This window comes from Suricata suricatta, chromosome 11, assembly GCF_006229205.1.
Source record: "Suricata suricatta isolate VVHF042 chromosome 11, meerkat_22Aug2017_6uvM2_HiC, whole genome shotgun sequence".
NCBI lineage: Eukaryota > Metazoa > Chordata > Mammalia > Carnivora > Herpestidae > Suricata > Suricata suricatta.
In genome coordinates, this window is record NC_043710.1 from 46,206,725 (window position 1) to 46,227,326 (window position 20,602).

Here is a 20,602-nt window from a genome sequence, read left to right on the forward strand (position 1 = left end):
AATGTCCAAGAACAGCAGGCAAACGCACCCTGGTGTCTCATGCCCCCCTCTCCACCTTCCAACCTCAGAACCCAGGTTTTGTCTCCTAGAGTCACCACCTGTGTGACCATCCAGTGAGAACTCATTTATTAGATCCTGAAACAGATTCAGAAAGGGGACCCGATTTCCATGTCACACACCAAATCCATGGGCAAGCTGGGGTGGGTGCCGGGGCTCCTGACTCCTGGTCTCGGGTTCCCTTTCCATTGCTCCCAGACTCCACACTAAGTCCCCCAGGACCTGACAATGAATGCCCTGCTCTGAGTGGCCCAGGGTTGGTGCAGCCCCTCCAGGGACAACCAGTACAGGGAGGAAAACTGGAGATTAAATGTCAAAAAGCCTGAGTTAGTAGCCAGCATTCCCTGTCAGTAGCTGTGTGATGTAGGCAACTCACTTAACTTCTCTGACCTATAGTGAGAATAAGCGTGAAGTGTGAGCAACACTAACTGTACTTACTGAAGTTGTTCGAAGGACTCAATGGAAAAGGTGTAAAAATGTTCTGCATATTCAAAAGTAATAATGGGATTATTATTTTCTTCCCTGTGCTTTTCAGTATCTTCCAATTTTGCTACAATATTGGTTTTAAAAGAAAGAACAAATTGTACATAACTTAAAAAAAAAACTTTTGAAAGAAACCTGCAAATTGGGAAAACTTTCATCTCTTACTCTGATGTCAAAGAGTTCAGTTAGATAAACATTCTCATGCTCTGCTAGTGGGAGAATAAATTGGAATTAACTTTCTGGAAAATTATTTGGCAACAGGCATCAAGAGGCTTTTAAGAAAAGCTTATATCTCTTGGGGCACCTGGATGGCTCAGTTGGTAGAGCATGCAACACTGGATCTCAGGGCTGTGGGTTCGAGCCCCACATGGATGTAGAGATTACTTACAAATCTTTAGCAGACCAGAAGTGCTGTAGATGAGGACTGGAAAATGTATCTTCAAGCTGCCATAGTTCGCATCATGAAAGCAAGGAAAGTACTTCGGCATAATGCCCTTATTCAAGAGGTGATTAGCCAGCCAGTCAAGAGCTAGGTTCAATCCTAGTATCAGCATGATTAAGAAGTGTATTGAAGTTCTGATAGACAAACAGCACATCGAACGCAGCCAAGTGTCGGCAGATGAATACAGTTACGTAGCGTGATGTCGCTCTCCTCTAGTGTGGGTGTGAGATCATTGCCATCACCATTTGGTGTGTTCCTGTGGGAAAAAGCAGGCCTGTGCCTCCATAATTTGGTCATTTGGCAGCCCCTGTTTTTCTGCTGTTTACAACATCACCAGTGCCACGTCATGAGCGTCAGAGAAAATGCTTAGAGATATTGCAAGCTCATGTCATTATGACATTTCTTAAAACTTTATTAAACGAATGAGTGAAGAAGTATTGCTGAAATGTGGAAATTTGGTTGGGTACCATGCTTTTTCTCCCCTTCACGTTTGCAGTTGATGTGTTTTTTTTTTAATGTATCTTAAAGGACATAAAATAAAAAACTTAAATATTGTAATATGACAGATAACCTAATAATTGTATCTACATTAAAATGACAAACATGATATTGCTGCTTGTCAAATAAAAAAAATAAAGAAATAGAAAAAAATCTTTAAAAAAAAGTTTTTATCTTTTGACCCAATAATTCCACTTCTCAGAATCAATGTAAAGAAAATTATCAGCTAGGCAATTAAGAATAATTCTGAAGGCAGTTTGTAGCAGAATGTTTTCTTCAATATACTTATAAACTAGAAACACCTAAATGTCACCAAATGAGAAATTGTTACATAACTGCACTACTTACAATGAAATATCATGAAGCCCTAAACATCAGCATTCCAAACAATATTTAATGAGCTGAGCAAATAGTCATAAAGTAAAACAAATAGAATATTAAACTGTATATGTAATAAAACCCATTCTTTAAAATACAGAGAGATACACAGAGAAAGAGAGAAAAAAACCCACAAAAACATTTAAAAAACAAACAACATTAACAGTTGCCTCTGGATGATGGGATTATGAGTTTCATTTTCTTCTTTATGTTTTTTTATTTTGCATTTTAAAATTAATTATAATGAGCTTGTATTCTTTTACAACCTGAAATGCTATCACAAATAAATAGGCAAATAAATAAAGTTGTATGTTTTTGCATCCCGTTTTCTCTCTGGGGTAGTAGGTATTTACATTTATCTGTATCAAACCTTCTCTTGTTAGTGGTTAGGAGTTTTATTAACTTTTTATATCTTTAACTGGTTTTAGTGTGACTTCTTTCAAGCCCTAAATTCTCTATCCTACCTTCTTGGTGTAATTCACTTTTATGTAATTTGGAGACATTTTTTTGAGTCATTCTTATAGAAAAAGTACTTGGGGGGTACTTTTTCTTCACTTCCAGAGATCAGAGAAGCCTGTAATTTGCTGATGACAATGTGGCTGGGTGTCTTAGTTCATTTGGGCTGATATAACAAAATACCATAGATTGGATAGCTTATAAAAATTTCTTGCTCAACAGTTTTAGCCGCTGGGAAGTCCACGAGCAAGGTGCTGGCAGAGTCCATGTCTGGTAAGGGTCTACTTCCCAGTTGTTAAGCCTCACATAGTGGAAGGGGAGGGGGACTTTCCGGCGTCTCTTTATAAGGGCACTAATCTCATTCATGTGGGCTCTACTCTCACGAACTAACCACCTTCCAAAGGTTCCACCTGCAAATATCATCACATTGGGAATTCTGTTTCAATACATGAATGGCGGAGGGCGGGGGCGGGGGCGGGCAGGAAACCAAACATTCAGTCTATAACACTGGGTAAATTTTTCTATCTCTGCAAATATTCTATTGGTATCTCCTGGAATTTAGTTTCCAGAGAAGAAATCTAGCATTAGTCAGATTCCTCAAAAGCATCCTTAGTGTTTCAGCTTATTTGCCTGTAGGACTCCTGCATCCTTAAAATTAAATTATAGTGAAATTGATATTGATCTTGAAACCCAAACATCAAAAGCCAAGGCAACAAGGGCGCCTGGGTGGCTCAGTCGGTTGAGCGCCCGACTTCGGCTCAGGTCACGATCTCATGGTTTATGAGTTCGATCCCCACATCGGGCTCTGTGCTGACAGCCCAGAGCCTGGAGCCTGCCTCGGATTCTGTGTCTCCCCTTCTCTCTGCCCCTCCCCTGCTCATCCTCTGTCCCTCTCTGTCTCTCAAAAATAAATACACATTAAAAAAAATTTTTTTTAAAAAGCCAAGGCAATAGCCAAAGCTCAGCTCACAAGAGTAAGTTTCCATAAAGGTTTCAGAGACCAAACCCTTCTCTCCAATGCAGAAGCATTCACGTTCTATTCTGAGTGCAGAGCTGGCTCTCCTCACCAAAACAACCTCATCCCCCTTCCACTTACCCTCCTCCTCCCCATCTCGCAGCAAAGCCAACGTTAAAATACTGGTGGTTGCCCTTAACTTTTTTTCTGCTATCACACATCCATGCAATTAAATGACACACATCTTATACAGCACACACATTTGTGCAATTAAATGACACACACATTTGTTCAACTAATTGACACACACATACCCAATTGGGGGATTTAGGCATTATTTTGCACACACACAAAAAATAGGATTCTACTATATGCACTTCTCTACAGCATGCTTTTAGTTAGCCCACCTAACTGGCAGTCCCTCTAGGTTATATCTAGGTTGGTGTAGATATAATTCACTTTTTCTAGGCTTCATAATGATTTAAATTATCCATCTACTGCAATCTGTTCAACAGCACCTGTACCGATGGGTATTTAAATTACCATTTATTATCCTTTTCTGTAGCTTTGTTTTGTTGTTTTTGTTGATACAACTGAAATGCTGCAATGAACACATTTGTACACATAACCTTATTTTTCAGTCCTTTTAATTTCTATAGACGAAATCCCCCAAAAATGAAGTTGTTGCATCATGAGCATTTTTGTGTGTAAATGCTCTAATAATTCACATTTCTACCAGTATCATGAATGCTCTTTCCCCAGCAAAAACCTCACAGGTGTGTTACACGTGCAGTTGCCCAGGACCTCTGTTTGATTTCTCCCAGCCTTATGTGTGAGAGGCACTAGCTCCCTGTCCCTTTGACTTACATTGCATAGCATCTTGCACAGGGTGTTTGATTTCCTCCTGAATACATTGTCTATCCATGCCCTTTGCCTATTTTCCAACTGGGATGTCTTTCTTCATCAGTTTGGAGAGATATTTCAATATTTTAAATGTTAATCCTTTATCTCTTTATATGCTGCAAATTTTTCCTAGTTTATCATTTGTCTTTTGGCATCATTTATGAAGTATTTTGCCATACAATTTTCTAAGCTTTATGCAAGTAAATATAGCTATCTTTTCCATTATAGTATCTGCAAGTCTATTGTCTTAGTTTAAAGATCTCCCAAGCCACCAGGTTATTTGTATGTTCTCCTAGATTTTGCTCTTGTATTGTTTTGTCCATTTCTTCCATTTAAATCATTAATCTATCTGGAATTTATTCTGGTATGTAGAGGGAGTTAAAGGTCTCTTCATTTTCTTCTGGATGGCTAGGATCAGTTAAAGAGCATGATATAATATGGAAGCCATTCTTTTTCCACCAGGGCTGGCTTCACAGGTGTGTTACACGTGCAGTTGCCCAGGACCTTATGCTCAGAAGGGCCCATGTGCCTGGTTTAATGCTCTGCTCCCGCCATCTTGAAATTCTTACCAATTTGATCTTCCAGTTGGTGTTTCATAAGTAAATTCAACAGGGCACTGAGCAGGGGGCTTGGATTCTCAGTCCCATCTCCCACTGCCTCTCTGCTTCCTTGGGATAGTACTGGGCCTCCGGCTCCCAGCCGCCTGGAGCCCTGGCCTTGCCCAGCTTCTCTCTCCCTGATATTAGTACCTTATCAGACATGGGAAGACTCAAGAAATGTAGCTACAGGAGCCCTTTCTGAAAAAGAAACTGGAGGATATCCTTCACCCAAGCTAGAGAGTAAAACAAGACAAGGGAAGATATTGGGTTCTTTCTAAAAGCAAAGAGCCAGCATGGGAGTGAGGAAAAGGGTGTTCAGGGAAGGTTCAGCTGGTCCTGAGGCCTACAAAAGACCAAACAGTACAAACCAGAGCAGGTGGATGGAGAGCTCTGGGAGGGACGTATCCAGGGAAAGGAATGAGACTGCTGGACCCCTGGTGTGCCTGCCTGACCTCACTGAGAGGATTTTTACAGCTCTGTGGAAGCATTTGGGGAGGGGCACCTGGGTGGCTCAGTCAGCTGAGTGTATGACTTCCCCTCAGGTCATGATCTCCTGGTTTGTGAGTTTATGCCCTGCTTCAGGCTCACTGCTGTCAATCCTGCTTTGAATCCTGTTTCCTTCTCTCTGTCTCTCTCAAATAAACTTAAAAAAAAAAAAGTTGGGGGAAAAATGGGGCATGAGTTTACAAACAAATTCCTAGCAACAGAGAAAATAAGGTAATCATTACCTCCAAGAAAGAGGAAATATTAAAAGGAAGGAAATGTATTCATAGGTTACTTCTTGGCCAGCTGCAATATAATTAAATGATCATAAAGAAGGTAAATATCGAATGTTGATCTAATTTTATTGGGAGGATGATGAAGGAGAAAAGTTTGAGGGAGGAGGGAGAAGAGGAAGGAAGTGAATAGAGAAAGTCTAAAATCGAAAGTTTAAGAAACAGTAGTATAAGCGTGTTTTTTTAGAAACATGAAGATAATAACCAGTAGAAATAGCCAGGGTCAAGTGTGTCTCTGGGGAGTGGAAATGAGGTGTGGGGACCTGGAGGCGGGGCATAAATCAATTGCTTTTTATTAGACTCTGTATAGTAATTTTTGCCTTTTTAAACTCTATATTTTGTGATCCCTGTTTACAATAAAAGTTAAAATTTGTTAATGTTTATTTTTGAGAGAGAAACAGAGAAAGGGGAGGGGAGAGGGTAGGAGCAGAGAGAGAGGGTAAACAGAGATTGATATGGGATTCAAACTCCCTAACCATGAGATCATGACCTGAGCCAAAGTTGGAAGCTCAACCAACTGAGCCATCCAGGCGCCCCTCAATAAAGTTAAATTTTTTAAAAAAGTAAGAGGCAGCAGGAATTCAGGATGTAGCCCACTTCACATGGCTGAGAAGGGTTCTTGCCATTCCAGGCAGGGCTTTAATGCCCAGACTAGCGTGGTTTCAATGCTGACACTTTGGTGTTGGTGTAGGCAGATCAGTTTTGCTTCAACCCTATGAAACCATTAAAGAATGGGGTGCTCCAAATATGGTTAATCTCTAATTTCAGGATTTTTAAGAAATTGGCAAAGTGGTTTTTTGGTAATAACTTTTCATAACAGTTCCTGATCCACATATTAGTCTTTGACTTTCATACTTTTTATCACCTTTTCCTTCTCTTTCAGCTCAAAATATTTTCTTTAAATTCTTGGAGAGCTTTTCAAATTTGACCTCTGCTCCAAAGGCAGAATTGTCTTCTGCTTCCAGCATTTTGTCAGTTTCTCAGAAGTGGCCTAGGACTTTTTAGCACTGAGAGTCAAAGTTAAAGAAAGTCCAGGGTCTTTCCTTAAAGCAGAATAAAGAAAACCAGGAGTATAGAGAGCAATCATTGATAGCAACTGAAATCTGGCACAAGAGACTTTCTACATTGTACCTAGGTGGTTATATTTATTTAAATGTTAATTCTGAATTATCATTTTATGTATATTTAATAACAATTCAGTTATTGTAATAGAGGATTTTGACAAGGAAAGTGTAAGTGATTAGACCAGTGGTTTTCAGTCACCTGGGAAGATTTTAAAAATACTGATACCTGGATGGGTTCCAGCAGCAAAGATTCTGATTTAATGTGAGTACAGCATAGGTGTGGGAATTTTCTTAATCCCCCTTGTTATTCTGACATACAGCAAAATCTGGGTACCACTACACTAAATGGTGTCCCTGGTGTTCCCTCTGAGTTAAAACATCCAACAAAAATATCTGACTCAGTAACCATAATCCAGGTAAATTCACCTTGTGGCAGGTGCCCAGAGGGCATATGAATTCCTGGAGGAAATATCCCAGTAGCTCTTGCAAAATTAAACTTCAAAGTGACAGCAACTATCACAGAGTGATCCCTAAACCTTCTCCTCAGTTTGCAATAGATTCCCAAAATGGCATGCCAAGGGTAGCATGGCTGACTGGTTACTCTACCTCATTACAACTACTCCCCCTCCCCCCGCACAGACAATGCTCATTTCTTGTCAAGTGGTTTGTGTGAACTCCAACACTGTCCATTTTAGAGCCACCCTCGGGGGCGCCTGGGTGGCTGAGTTGGTTAAGCGTCCAGCTTCGGCTCAGGTCATAATCTCACGGTTCGTGGGTTGGAGCCCCATGTCAGGCTCTGTGCTGACAGCTAGCTCAAAGCCTGGAGCCTGCTTCTGATTCTGTGTGTCCCTCTCTCTCTCTGACCCTCCCCTGCTCACACTGTCTCTCTATGTCTCTCAAAAATAAATAAAAAACACAAAAAATAAATTTAGAGACAACCTCTTTACCCACACACCCAGCTTCTCTGCACTCTTTAATCAAAGAACTAGATGCTCCAAATGTGGTTAATTCTAAGTCCTTTTTTTTCTGATCTGGCACACTGGATGAACAAAGGTTTCATGGAGCCCATTTCCTACACGGAATTGGAGGAGGCTTTGTGAGCATATATGAAATGGCTCTTCAACAACTACAATGGCATCTGCCCCCTTAGATAAGCATGTGTTTGGAGGGGAAATTAATCCAGCCCCACAGCTGAGATCTGGGATTGGTGATTGTAGTCCACAGTTGGTGCCTATTAGTGAGGGGGTTGTTAAAAGGAGCTGAGGGGGGGAGGGGGGCTGCTGAAACAAGAGTTACAAATCAGACTAGAACACAGAGAGTGTTTCTGAAATACAGACGGGCAATGGGTAGGTGCCAGTAAGCTGATCTGGAGTTGGGTAGAAGGAGCCAGGCTGACATGGGGCCATATTGGCCTGACTCCCAGAACAGAATCACTACTGGCCCTCCTAGGAGTGCAAGGGTGGGCTCAGGGAAGAAAAGAAGGAGCCAGGGAGGAAGAAAGCCATGATCATCTTCCTATAGATGATCAGCACTCAAGTGTAATTGCTGGAGAAGTTGGGGCGGGAAGGAGACGACCCAGGAGCATCTCTGGGGCTATCATGTCTCCAAGCCAAAGACCTCTAAGAGCAGGAAGGGAGTCCTTGTGAAATACCCCAGTCCTAAACCAAAGCCATCAACTCTAGCTGCAGCCTAGAGCTCTGGTGCTGTGCATACTCCAATGGGTTCTCCTAAGCTGCTCCATACCTATTCTGAGTGCAGCCAGCCATTGTGCAGGAACCCAACTCATGCCTGAGCAGTAGGGAACACACTTAAAAGGCCCCCTGAGTCTGGGCCTGGCAGAGGCAGGAAATCATCAGTGGGTAATGACTGTAATCAGAACTTAAGTGGAACCAGAAAGGCCTGCCTATTTGGCCCTTAAAGCCTGAACCAGCTTCTAATTTTTCCTGTTACACTAAAGAACCAAGACTTTTGAGCTAATGTAGGAGATGGAACATGGGTGCAAACTCCATCTTAATTTATTAATGAAAAATGTGAATTTTATCCTCTTCCATATGCATCTAACATAACCCTGATCCATAGGTCTTAGCCAAACCCAGTCCCCTTAAACCAGTCCCTTTATTTCCCCAAATCCTTTAAGCAAAGCCAAAAGCTCCAGAAAAAATATACTGTTTCCCCCACCACCACCACCACTTAGGTTCTAAGTGTTGAGAAATCTCTACTACTCTACAACAGATATTAAACAGAATCACAGAGCTATGGGCTAGACCTTAGTTCATCAAACATTTACTGAGCACCTAGTTTAGGAAATAGATGCTAGGAACTGAGGATAGAACTTAATCAGATCCAGTGCCTGCTCCCAGAGGCTCTCTGAGAGAAAAAGATCATAAACAGATCATTTAAATACAATACAATGTATGCAAACCACAGAGGGATGAATAAGTGATAGAGAAATTGGCCCTACATAAGGAAGGGAGGAGACAATCAGCAAAGGCCTCATGGAAGAAGTAGCCCTTGAGACTAACTATGAAGAAAGAATAAAATAAAAGCTTAAACATTAGCCATGTTATTTTCTAAAATGAGAATAAAGTCATTCTTTCTTGAGCATGATAGAAAAGTAATACACAGTTGGGCAAGGAAACTTCCCCCACCCCAGCTCAATAAATCATTTGAGCAGAAAAACAAGATGGCAGAAGATTAAGAGGAACGGCAGCAACATCAAAAGTGGCCAGTTCATCACTGGTGATGGCCGGAAAGCTGAGATCAGCATGAAGGAGAGATGCCTTCGGGTCACATGGGGCTAGCTCACGTCTAAGGAACTACAGTAAAACAGCAGCTGTCAAGGGTTGAGTGTGGGAAGGTGTAACTGTTGAGATCAGGAGGATGTAAGTGGTGGAAAAGCTCACGTGAGTCTCCAGGACCCCTGAAGGCAGGGAAGGTGTTTGGGGAAGAGGCCCAAAGACCTAATCATTTCACCGTGTGTTTGTTGTGGAAGAGGGAAGGAAGGAGCCTGCTGGGAGCAGGCATGCTTTATTACAGAGTTGTGGCTGTGGGTTCAGGGGCACAAGAAATAGGACATAACTTGAATTTGTTTTTAAGCCCCAGAGAACCAGGGCTTTGGAGTTGGGGTGGTGATCTGGTCTGCAGTTTTTAATCTACCCACGCTGCTATAACTTCAAGGTGTTCTTTTGTTACCCGTCATTTCCAACTAAACACCCTATTCAGGTTCAACTTGTCCAGCCACTTCCATACCACTCTCCAGTGTCTAGGAATTACTTCTGCTCCTCCCACACCTTGCTGGGCCTCCACAACTGTGGAGCTGTGTAGGACCTTGTGACATCCCAGACAGGCTGGTCAGGGGAGACTTATGACCAAGACACACACCCGGCCATATCTTCTCTGTGGTCTTGCCTCTTGTCTGGGGCTCCCAAATGAAATGAATACAGTGGTCCCAATGAAATGAACTGTGTTAGATTCACTATTAAGCCTCAGTGATTTCTTTCCCTTAAAGGATAAGCACGTATTTTCCAGTCTAGTCACCCTAAATGGATTTGGAAGGCAAAGCGAGGAGATATCCAGACTGCTGGTCCTTCAGGATATAAAACATTGGCTCACCCATGGCTGTAGAGCTGATTCTCTGCTGAATGCCTACCGTGGCTTGTGGCTTCCTGCGTGAAAGACTTGTACTCATGCTGTAGTCAGGCTGTGGTCATTAATATAAACCTAGTGCCACTTCCGTCTCAGGGCCTGAGTTTCCTCATCTGTAAAATCTAGAGACTTCGGTGTCTGACAGTGACTATAAAGTGGGCACATCTGACCCAAATCAGTTCCACAATTTATATATCACCATTTAGTGGGTATCCCTTGAGACCGGCAGGAAGGCTCGTTAGAGCTATTCAAGCAGCCCCCTTGGGGACAGTGTGTATTCTGATATGCAGATTCCAAACTGACATGATGAAGACGCTTCTGCTCTTCTCTTCCCAGGAGCCAGTGTTTTGTATTCATACAGGGTGTCCTGACACTCAGCAGACACCCCTTCCCACACATATAAAAACATCATACAGGGGGTGCCCGGGTGGCACAGTTGGTTAAGCATCCGACTTTGGGTCAGGTCATGATCTCAAGGTTCGTGAGTTCGAGCCATGCATCAGGCTCTGTGCTGACAGCTCAAAGCCTGGAGCCTGCTTCGGATTCTGTGGCTCCCTCTTTTCTCTGCCCCTCCCCTGCTCATACACTGTCTGTCTGTCTATCTGTCTATCTTTCTTTCTCTCAAAAATCAATAAACATTAATAAAAAATTTTTAATTACACAGGGTGAGAGCAAACTGCAGGGGCAAATGTCTGAATCCCAGAAGAGTTAGGTTAGTTTACTCTGCAGAATCACTCAGCAGCCAGTGCTCTCTTGGCTTCAGTTTGGCAACTGCATAAAAGCTAAACAGCATTCCCTACAGAAGGAAAAGAATCTGTGACCCTGCAGGACAGAGTCTGGAACAACACAGAGTCATAGAGGCCTTCAAGGGGTCAGCAGGAGCATCCAATAACCACATCCAAAGCCACAGAGTCCTTGGGGGACAGCCACATCAAATTTATCAATCAGCTGAGCCCAATCAGGAAAGCCCTGCTCAGGGCTAGGGATGGAGAGCATAGGAAGGACCACTGAGAGGACTGGGCAGAGAATCAGGACCCAGACATGTGGGGTCAGGGCTCCCAGCCCAGCCTGGAAGTCCACAACCAGCAAAGAATTTAACAGGATGAATGCTGATTAAATGAGAGTTGTCGGGGGAGAATTCAATGCAAGTTCTGTGTCAGGGAGGAGGAGGAGATTCCTTGACTTGGTGGCTCTGGAGACTCAGAGCCCCCCCAGCCATGTGATAAACCAGGTCCCTGAGTAGCGATTCCAACCCACCCACTGGGCCTCTGGGCCAAGTAGGTTGGGTCCAGGCAGGGCTGGAGGGCAGAGACGGGCACCGCACCCATTCAACCTGTTCTTCTGGGGCCCCAAGACAGGGCATTCCTTCTCCACCATCTCCAACCAATCTTCATTACACCCCATCTGTTGGAAAAAGGAGGGTTGGCAGAGAATAAGATCTGGAATCAGACGACCAGACTTGAATCCCGACCCTTCCATTCATCAGCTTTGTAATGCTGGGGAAATTATGTAACCAAACTAAGGCATTATATCTTCATCTGTGAAAGAGAAGATAATAGTACCTACTTCCCAGGATTGTTGTGAGGAATTCACGAGATAATATGCATAAGTAGTGTAAGTGGTTACCATAGCACCTGACACATGATATGCACTGAATATGTATATATCCCCTCTCTCTTTTGTAAAAATGCGTACAGCTTGTGGGTAAGGTGAGGATTGTCTGCAGGACAGAATCCGGAGGCAGTCTAAAAATCTCTCAGTTTGACAGTGAATATTCCACGCAGCCTATGGCACTTGGAGTCCCCAAGACAGTTTCGTGTCTAGAAATAAGAAAATCCGAAAACAGGAGGCCTCTCTTCCCAGGTCAAAGAGGCTTTGCTCATCCCAGTAACAGTAGTTCTTGGAAAAGGTGCCCTCTCCATGCCTCACCTGCTAATTAACAACTAATTAACAACTGATCCTGCTGCTGCCCCAGGAGGCTAACTAGGGTCCCTCCTTCACCCTGGGAGATGGAAGGGGAGCATGCCTCAGGGAGGACGCTGCTTGTATCCCCTCACCACCCAGCCCTCCTGCTGGAAACAGAAGACGATGCCAAAGGATATGCATCCCCCTTGTGGACCCCACACGGCTCCAAAAACATGCTGCTCAAAGACATGGCCTGGCATTACGGTGAGCCCCAGTGTAAAGGAGTACTATTGTAGACTCCCCAATGGTCCATGTCCTAATCCTCAGAACGTATAAATACATTACCTTACAGCATAAAGGGAACTCTGCAGATGTAATTAAGGGTCCAGGTGAGGAGAGTAGCTTGGCTTATGCAGGTGGGCCCAATGTCATCAAAGAGTCTTTATAAGCGAGTCACGAGGGTCAGGGTCAGGAAGGTGAGGTCTGATGATGGAAGCAGAAGTCAGGGTGACGTCCCAGGAGCCAGGGGATGCACTCAGTCTCCAGAAGCTGAAAAAGGCAAGGAGTGAATTCTCCCCTAGAACTTAGAAGGAATGCAGCCGTTGATATGTTTTTTAATGTTTATTTATTTATTTTGAGAGAAAGAGAGTGAGAGCATGAGCAGGGGCAGGGCAGGGAGAGATGGAGAGACAAAGTCCCAAGCAGACTCCATGCTATCAGTGCAGAGCCCAACGATGATGATGATGACGACGTGGAGCTTCAACTCACCATGAGATCAAGACGTGAGCCATAATCAAGAATTAAATGCTTAACCAACTGAGCCACCCAGCTGCTCCTCGCAGTCTTTGATTTTAGCCCCATAAGACTTGTTGCAGAGCTCTGACCTCCTAAACGTTAAGATAATAAGCTTGTTTTGTTTTAAGCAATGGGGTTTGTAGTGTTTTGTTAAGGAGTAATTGGAAACTACTGAAAGACCCAAAGAGGTAAAACACACACACACACACACACACACACACACACACACACACACCCCATCACACAATCTGGAGGGGCAGCTGGAGGGAATCTGGTCTGTAGGGGCGGTTCACTCTCCTCCCAAGAACCCTGTCCCAAAAAACAACTCTGCTGTGTGTGCACCCCTCCAGTCTGTGGATGGTAACGCCTCTGTCAGTTCTGGCTATCCAACGTCGTCCTTTCCCTCCACAGCCTGCTTCCTAGGGATTGCAGGGTGGCAGACAGGGGGCAGTAGAGGGACCAACAGAAATCAAAGAGCATTTTCCTTCGGGATCCTCTGCTCTCCAGCCTCCAGTGCCTTTGTAGCAGATCACTGTCCAAAGCAATGAGGTCTGATATCCTAAAGCAGTAAAACGCAGACAAACAATATCTAAAGTGTGAGTTCTGTTTTCTTTAAAACTCCCTACAGGTGCTTAAAGGGCTGACTCTCTTGCTGCTACTGTTGTTGTTGAAGAGAAACATGATTCATGCCAGGATAGCCTTCTAGGACTGTGAACTTTGAGTACCTACTGCTTGGCTATATTTATATATTTGGATGTCCTACCATATTTCAGGAAGACTTAGTACATCTATACTGCAAAGGCCTTTCTGAGCAGAGCTGTGTACGTGGAGGGAATAGTCCACTGCCCAGGAGACGGGAACTCAGAACTCCAGTCCTTGGCTCTGCTAACTTGAGTGTGATCTGTGTTCACTCAGTCGCCTCCCTGCTGCTATGGTGGGAGACAGCACGAAGGAGAGGTCAAGTCAGAGATGTTGATTGCAAACAACGGAAGGGACTCTGGTTATGCCAAGTAGAAGGAAGTTTACCGTAAGGGTATGGAAGGATCAGAATCAAGGGAGGCTGGAACACCTGGCTTGGTCTACACCCAGTAGAACCCAAAGTATCCCAATCACCGGAAAACCAGGCAGCACACCGATAGCTATGGCCCAATTAGCTGGAAGCTGCTATTGCCCCAAAAAGCCTCTCACCAGTCCAACTTAGCCTCCCAACAAATGCTCCAGACTCTGAGACACTCTGCTCCACTGACCAAGCTCAGGTCATAGCTCATCCTTGCCTATACCTGGTCACCCAGTGGAAAGATTTTGAGTCTTCGGCTTTTGTCTTTAAAATGGAGGGAACAAGGGCACATGGGTGGCTCAATTAAGCATCTGACTTGGTTTTGGCTCAGGTCACAATCTCATGGTTTGTGAGATCAAGCCCTGCATCTGGCTCTCCACTGACAGTATGGAACCTGTTTGGAACTCATTCTCTCTCTCTCTCTCTCTCTCTCTCTCTCTCTCTCTCACCCTCTCTCACCCACCCACCCTCACCACTCTCTGCTCTCTGCCCCTTCCCCACATGTGTGGTCTCTCTCTCAAAATCGGTAAATAAACATATAGATAGATAGATAAAATGGAGGGCACAAAGGCAGACCACATGAGGAAAGTAATCCCTTCACAGGGGTGGTTCTCAAAATGTAGTCTTGGACCAGCAGCATCAGTATCTGAGAACTTTTTAGAAATGCACCTACTTAGGCCCATCCTAGACCTACTGGATCAGAAACAGGGGTGGGGCCCAGAAGTCTGTTTCAACAAGGGAGGCAGGTGATATGATACACACCAGTTTGAGAACCACTGGCCTACGGGAAATCCAAATGCATGGGCAGTGTTGGTGGTATAGTGGTGAGCATAGCTGCCTTCCAAATGCCACTAAAAAGGTGGAATTTTGGCCATCAAACCAAAACTTAACAACTGCCAGCATGTAGGTTAAGTATGAGAGCTTGGAGCCAGACTGGCAAGAAAACGAAATAAAATGTTGGGAAAAAGGGCACCTGGGTTTTCCTCAGTGATGTGTGACACAGCACGCTTGCTGTGAGCTCTCCTACAAAAACAGAGAATGAGTTCCAAACAGGCTCCAGACTGTTTCTCAAGCCCCACTTCAGCCTCCTTCTGCCTTCTCTCAAATTGTTCAACCCCGAGGAAGTGGCTCTCCTACTCTGTAAATCTAAAACCTTTCATTGCCTTCCTTCAGATAATCCCAAAATCTTCTTCAGAGTGAAACTTTGATGTCAGAACTGTCCATTGAGAGCCTTGCAAGCAAACAAATCATTGTCCTTCAGCCTGAGAAATAGTCCTCGGTCCCTTCTGGCCATAGTGCCCTTCTGGCCCCAGCACTTAGAAGCTGACTAAATGGCCCAGAGTCCTGTCCGCTCTAGCCTAGCCCTTGCCACTCAGCCAGGGAAAGACTGCTGGAAGTATACTCTCAAAGTCTTAGACTGAGCTGGGAGGACACCGTGTGGCCATGCCCGGTATGACACAGCAAACCAGGGTTCCCTTCATGTGGTGGTATTTTGTAAAGACTATGAAGCAATAATGATCATGATATTTTTGAGACTTAAACTTAAGTTCACCCACAACTATGCCAACAGGATTATTCCTATTCCTACTGTTAAATATTTTCTGACCAAGGGTTCCTGGGTGGCTCAGTTGGTTAAGCATCTGACTTTGGCTCAGGTCATGATCTCACGGGTCATGAGTTCAAGTCCCACGTGGGGCTCTGTGCTGACAGCTCAGAGCCTGGAGCCTGCTTGGATTCCTTGTCTCCCTATGTCTCTGCCCCTCCCCTGCTTGTTCTCTCTCTCTCTCTCTCTCTCTCTCTCTCTCTCTCTCTCTCAAAAATAAATACATATATTTTTTAATTTTAATAAATATTTTCTGACCAGTGCACTAACCCTTCCTTTCTTTTCCATGGAAATTGGATCATCAACATTTTCTATGTTCATTCAAGTTTCCTGAAATCATTCTTTCAATGATTGTTAATAGCAGCCCCTCTCATGTTCATGCAATGAAATGGAATGACAAAGCAGTGGATTTGGGAGAGGCATGTGGTTAAAGCTCCATTTCTGGAGTAACCCAGGCAGGGGTGCAACACCCAGCTCTGCAACTTACTGGCTGTGTGATCGGGGGCACGTTTCTTACCCCTTCTGTATCAGGAAGAAGAATATTAACTACCATACAGAGTTGTTAGGAGAACAGTGTGTGAGGAGACCACTGACCCAAAGCCTGGCCACAGCGCTAACATGGGCATCCTTATCATTTTAAATGCGTCATCATGGGAACCGTCACAACTGATGCCAACTGAAGACCTTTCTCAGATGGGACCCCTGAATCTGTAAATCTATGAGTTGACTCATAGATGGGAAAAAAAAAAAAAAAAAAAAACAGAAAATAAGGAAGCCTAGACTTTAGCACCTAGGACCTTTGGAACAGGCAAACAGGATTCCAGGCCACGTGCCCCTTGTCCCACCCCTCAAGGTCAACCACCAAGCTATATTTCCCTGGTTCAGGTTCTTCATCTACAAAGAAAGAAAGAGATTACCTATTCTCACCTTCATCTAAAACAGAGTGTACTCAGAAGAGAGGAAAGAAGCTTAGGATTCTCTCCATAACACATTACCCTACAAAGTACTTAAGATTCATTCAAGGGCAACTTGACATACCTGCCTGAGATCTGCTGTGTACTCTGTCCAGAAATTTCTTTCTACAGGAATTATCTTGCTTCCAAGTAAGCCCCCCCCAAAAAAAAAACAAAAGAAAACGGAGGGTAGAAAAACCCAGAGACCCCTAGAAGAGCATATCAGGGCTTCGCGCTCACTGGCATCTCCCAGAGAGCTAAATAGTCCCTTGGTGAACACGTCTTCATGACCTCCCCCACAGGTGTCAGACCAGAGGATAAAAGATCCACCAGACCCTGCCTCCATTCTCATGATCTCATCTTTTTGTAGAGGACAGGCGTGAAAGAGACAGAGACACGTATACCAACAACTCTGATCGTTTCATAAGTACTGGAATACCAGGATGTTCAAAGTGCAGCAGGAATGGAGAAGTGGGCCCTTAATTCTGCCCTGAGCAGTCAGGGGAGGCTTCACAGAAGAGATATCCTTTGAAAGATGGTCATATTACAGGAGGAGAGGCTAATGCAGAGCTGGATCCAGAAGAAAGCTGTGTAGTCCACCGAACACCAGAAGGCCTGAACCAGGACAGGGCCCTGGGCTAGGGTGAAGGGAAGGGGTGCATCAGAAATGTCTGGGAGAGCAAGTTAAGATTCAGATTCCCAGGCCCTGCCCAGAGACCCAGATCTGTAGGTCTGCGGGGCCCAAGAACCTGAAGTTTGCAAGTCCCTCCCTCTGGGTGATGTTACTATAGGGAATCCTAGCACCTGCCATGCTCATTAGTCCTACAAGCATCCTAGCTGTCCCCTCTATGGCCTCTGTGGCCTCTGCCTGAAATGTTCTTCCCATTCCACTCTCACTTGGCAAATGCCTTCTCCTTCAAGACCCAGCAGCTCAAGCACTGACAAACCCTTGTAGAGTATATCGTTTTGTGCCGGGCACCAAATTACTACTTTCTATGGATTATCTCATTTAATCCCCAAAACAATCCTATAGGGTAGCTCTCCCACTAAGCCCCAGTTTACAGATGAGGAAACTGAGGCACAGAACGGTTCAGTCACTTGCCCGTGGTCACATAGCTGGGGTGTGTGTTTTGTCTGTATCCCCCACTGGGTTGCTCACAGTGTGAGGCTGAAGTTCTGTTTCTGTGACCTGAGCCTGGAGTCGTGCCCAGCACACTATAGTCGCTTAATAAATACCTGTCAACAAACACTTCCTCCTTGCATCCGTGCCCCTCAGCCAGTGTTCAGACCACAAATCTGCTTTCTCCTTCTGCTCTCCTTCCTGGCCTCCCCACTGACCTCTCTTCATTTCTTGGGGTGGGGAGCAGGCCCGGGGAGTGCAGCAGAGGCTGGGACACCCTTTCTTCCAGTCCTTCCCCCTCCAGGAAGCATTCAGCAGCTCCGAGCCCCGCCCCGCCCTGTTGTTGACTAAGTGACAAGAGTACCCAGGAATGTGCTTTCCCTGTCTGCTGAACTCTTCTATTTGGTAATATCAGAGCTGAAGCTCTCTCTCAGCTGCCAGACTGGTCTCCTCAAAGTCCCCTCCTCCTGGGAGCTTTTGGCCAAGCCTCTCCCTGGCAGCTGCTCTGGCTCCCTATTATAGGGCCTCCTTTTTGCTCCCCTCCCTGTATTCTTTCTACCTTCCCTTCCCTTTTCTCCTTCCCACGTCTCTAGACTTTTCTTTCTCTCTCCTTCTCTCCCTCCATTCTCTGACCCCCACCCCAACTCCTTCCCCCACCTCAACTCCTTCCTTCTCTTTCCTCCCCACCTTCCTCCCTTCTCTCTTGCATGCGCTCTCTCTCTCTCTCTCTCTCTCTCTCTCTCTCTCTCTCTCCCCTCACCCTCCCCACCCCCTCTCTGCTGATGTCAGTGTATATCTGTCTCTATCTCTCTACTTCTCTGGCTCTTTCTGTTGATCTGTGTGGTTTGGTGGTATCTCCGTCTCTTTCTACTGATCTGTGTCTCTCACCATCTCTGCTGCTTCTCTCCTCTTCCTGTTCCATCTCCCCTCCTCCCCTTCCCTTCAGCTCCCTCCCCCAAAATTCGGCACTAGTCCTTCCTGGCCTCCCCCACACTCCTGAGAGGAGGTCGTCAGCCACCAGGCTCCTGCCCTTGCCCTTGTTCGTCAGAGCGTCAGAGCGTCCAAGTCCGTGGGGACTCTGGGCCCTTTCCTCCAGCATCCTGGACCCATGTCCCCATGGCCCCTTTCTCCTGTGAGTCCTCATTACTGCCTTCCCACCTCAAACTCTGCCGCACTGGGCTCCAGAGGGCTGCCTCCTCCACCCTGCTGGGGACCTTCTCCCCACAACTCTGCCTTCCCAGCTCCCTCCAGTAGGTCAAAAAAAAAAAAGTAGTATTCCTGCGCCAGGCCAGAGTCCCCCACCCACCCCTTCTGCTGTCCTCAGACCAACTGCACAAGGCCTGGAGGAGATGGGAAGGGGCCAAATGGTATCTGGAAGGCACTCAAGTGAGAGGCAGAGGGGCCTCCTGCGCCCACCCCGCCTGCTGCAGAACGCTTCCTACACACCCTTGTGTTTCCCCGCAGCCTCGCCCAGGCCTCTGGGGCCTGACTGGCTGCAGAGGCCCCGGGGTTTTCTGCTGCTCCTGGCCAGGCCCCTCTCTGATGGTGGGAGGGGCTCACTGGCTCCCTCCTGACTCAGGCCCAGAGTTCCCCCCACCCCCCACCGCCCCCACCGGGTGCCCCCACAGGTCATTGTTGAATTCATGACTGTTCCTGCCCTGGCCTCCTCCCTGCCCGCACCCAGCTGCCTGCCGAATCTTTGCTCTAGGGGCAGAAGCTGTCAGGGGGCTTAGGGTGATAGTGGGCCCCAGAGAGGGCCTACTGAGTGATCCAGCTGTGGGGGAAGAGGAGCGTAGTTAGAGCAGGTACCCCCAAACCTTCAAGCAGTTCACTTGGTTCCTTTCTTCAATAAACACGTAACTGAGAGCCTAAGATCTGCCACCCCCTGGATATCAGAGATAAGGAAACATTGCCTCTGCACTGTAGGGCTGGTGGGAGAGAAAAATGAGCAGCAAATACAGTGTGATAAATGCAATCATTGAAATGGATAATTATGGAAGGAGCTGTTTATTGAGCACATATTAAATGCTGTAAACTGGCCTGAGTATCATACATCATTGATGTCAGTCCTCATCTATTCAATAGCTATTATTATCCCCATTTTATGGAGGAGGAATCAGGATCAGTTAACTGCACAGCTAAGGAGTCGTGGGGCTAGGGTTAGGGAAGCGCCAGATTGACGCCAAATCACGGCCTCCTGAACAAGCCACTGTGGGTAAACAGTCACCTTTGTGTAAACTCACTGTGGGCGGGGTACAAGCGGGCAAGACGGAGGGGAAGTCTTCAGAGAGATTATGAAGCCTGCTTGGTGTTTGAAGGATGATTAGGACCCTCTGACAGCCAGAAACAGGCCGGCCAAGCCAGGGGCCGCGTATGCGATCTCCTTTGATTTGTGTACATTTTTTCTCTGATGAAATTTTTAAAATCTGAAATAACTTCTGGTCACTACAAATTGTAAATAACTTACTTAATATTTAATTCCAAAATCCCCTTAGGATCCCAACATGATTGAGCTCCTTACAAAAATGCCAATTAGTATTGAACAGTAATATTAAAGTCAACTTTAAATTTTTTTTAATGTTTGTTTATTTTTGAGAGAGAGACAGAGACAGAGTATGAGTGGGAGAGGGGCAGAGAGGAAGGAGACACAGAATCTAAAGCAGGCTCCAGGCTCAGAGCTGTCAGCACAGAGCCTGATGTGGGGCTTGAACTCATGAACTGAGATCGTGGCCTGAGCCGAAGTCGGACACGTAACTGACTGAGCCACCCAGGGGTCTTTCTTTTTCTTTTTTAATTTTTTAAATGTTTATTTAGTTTTGAAAGAGAGAGACAGGAAAGTCAATTTTAAAGAGGAAAAAAACAAAACACCCTACCATGGCTTTTTAGTTGCTTTTGTTTCCTGCCAATTCTTGT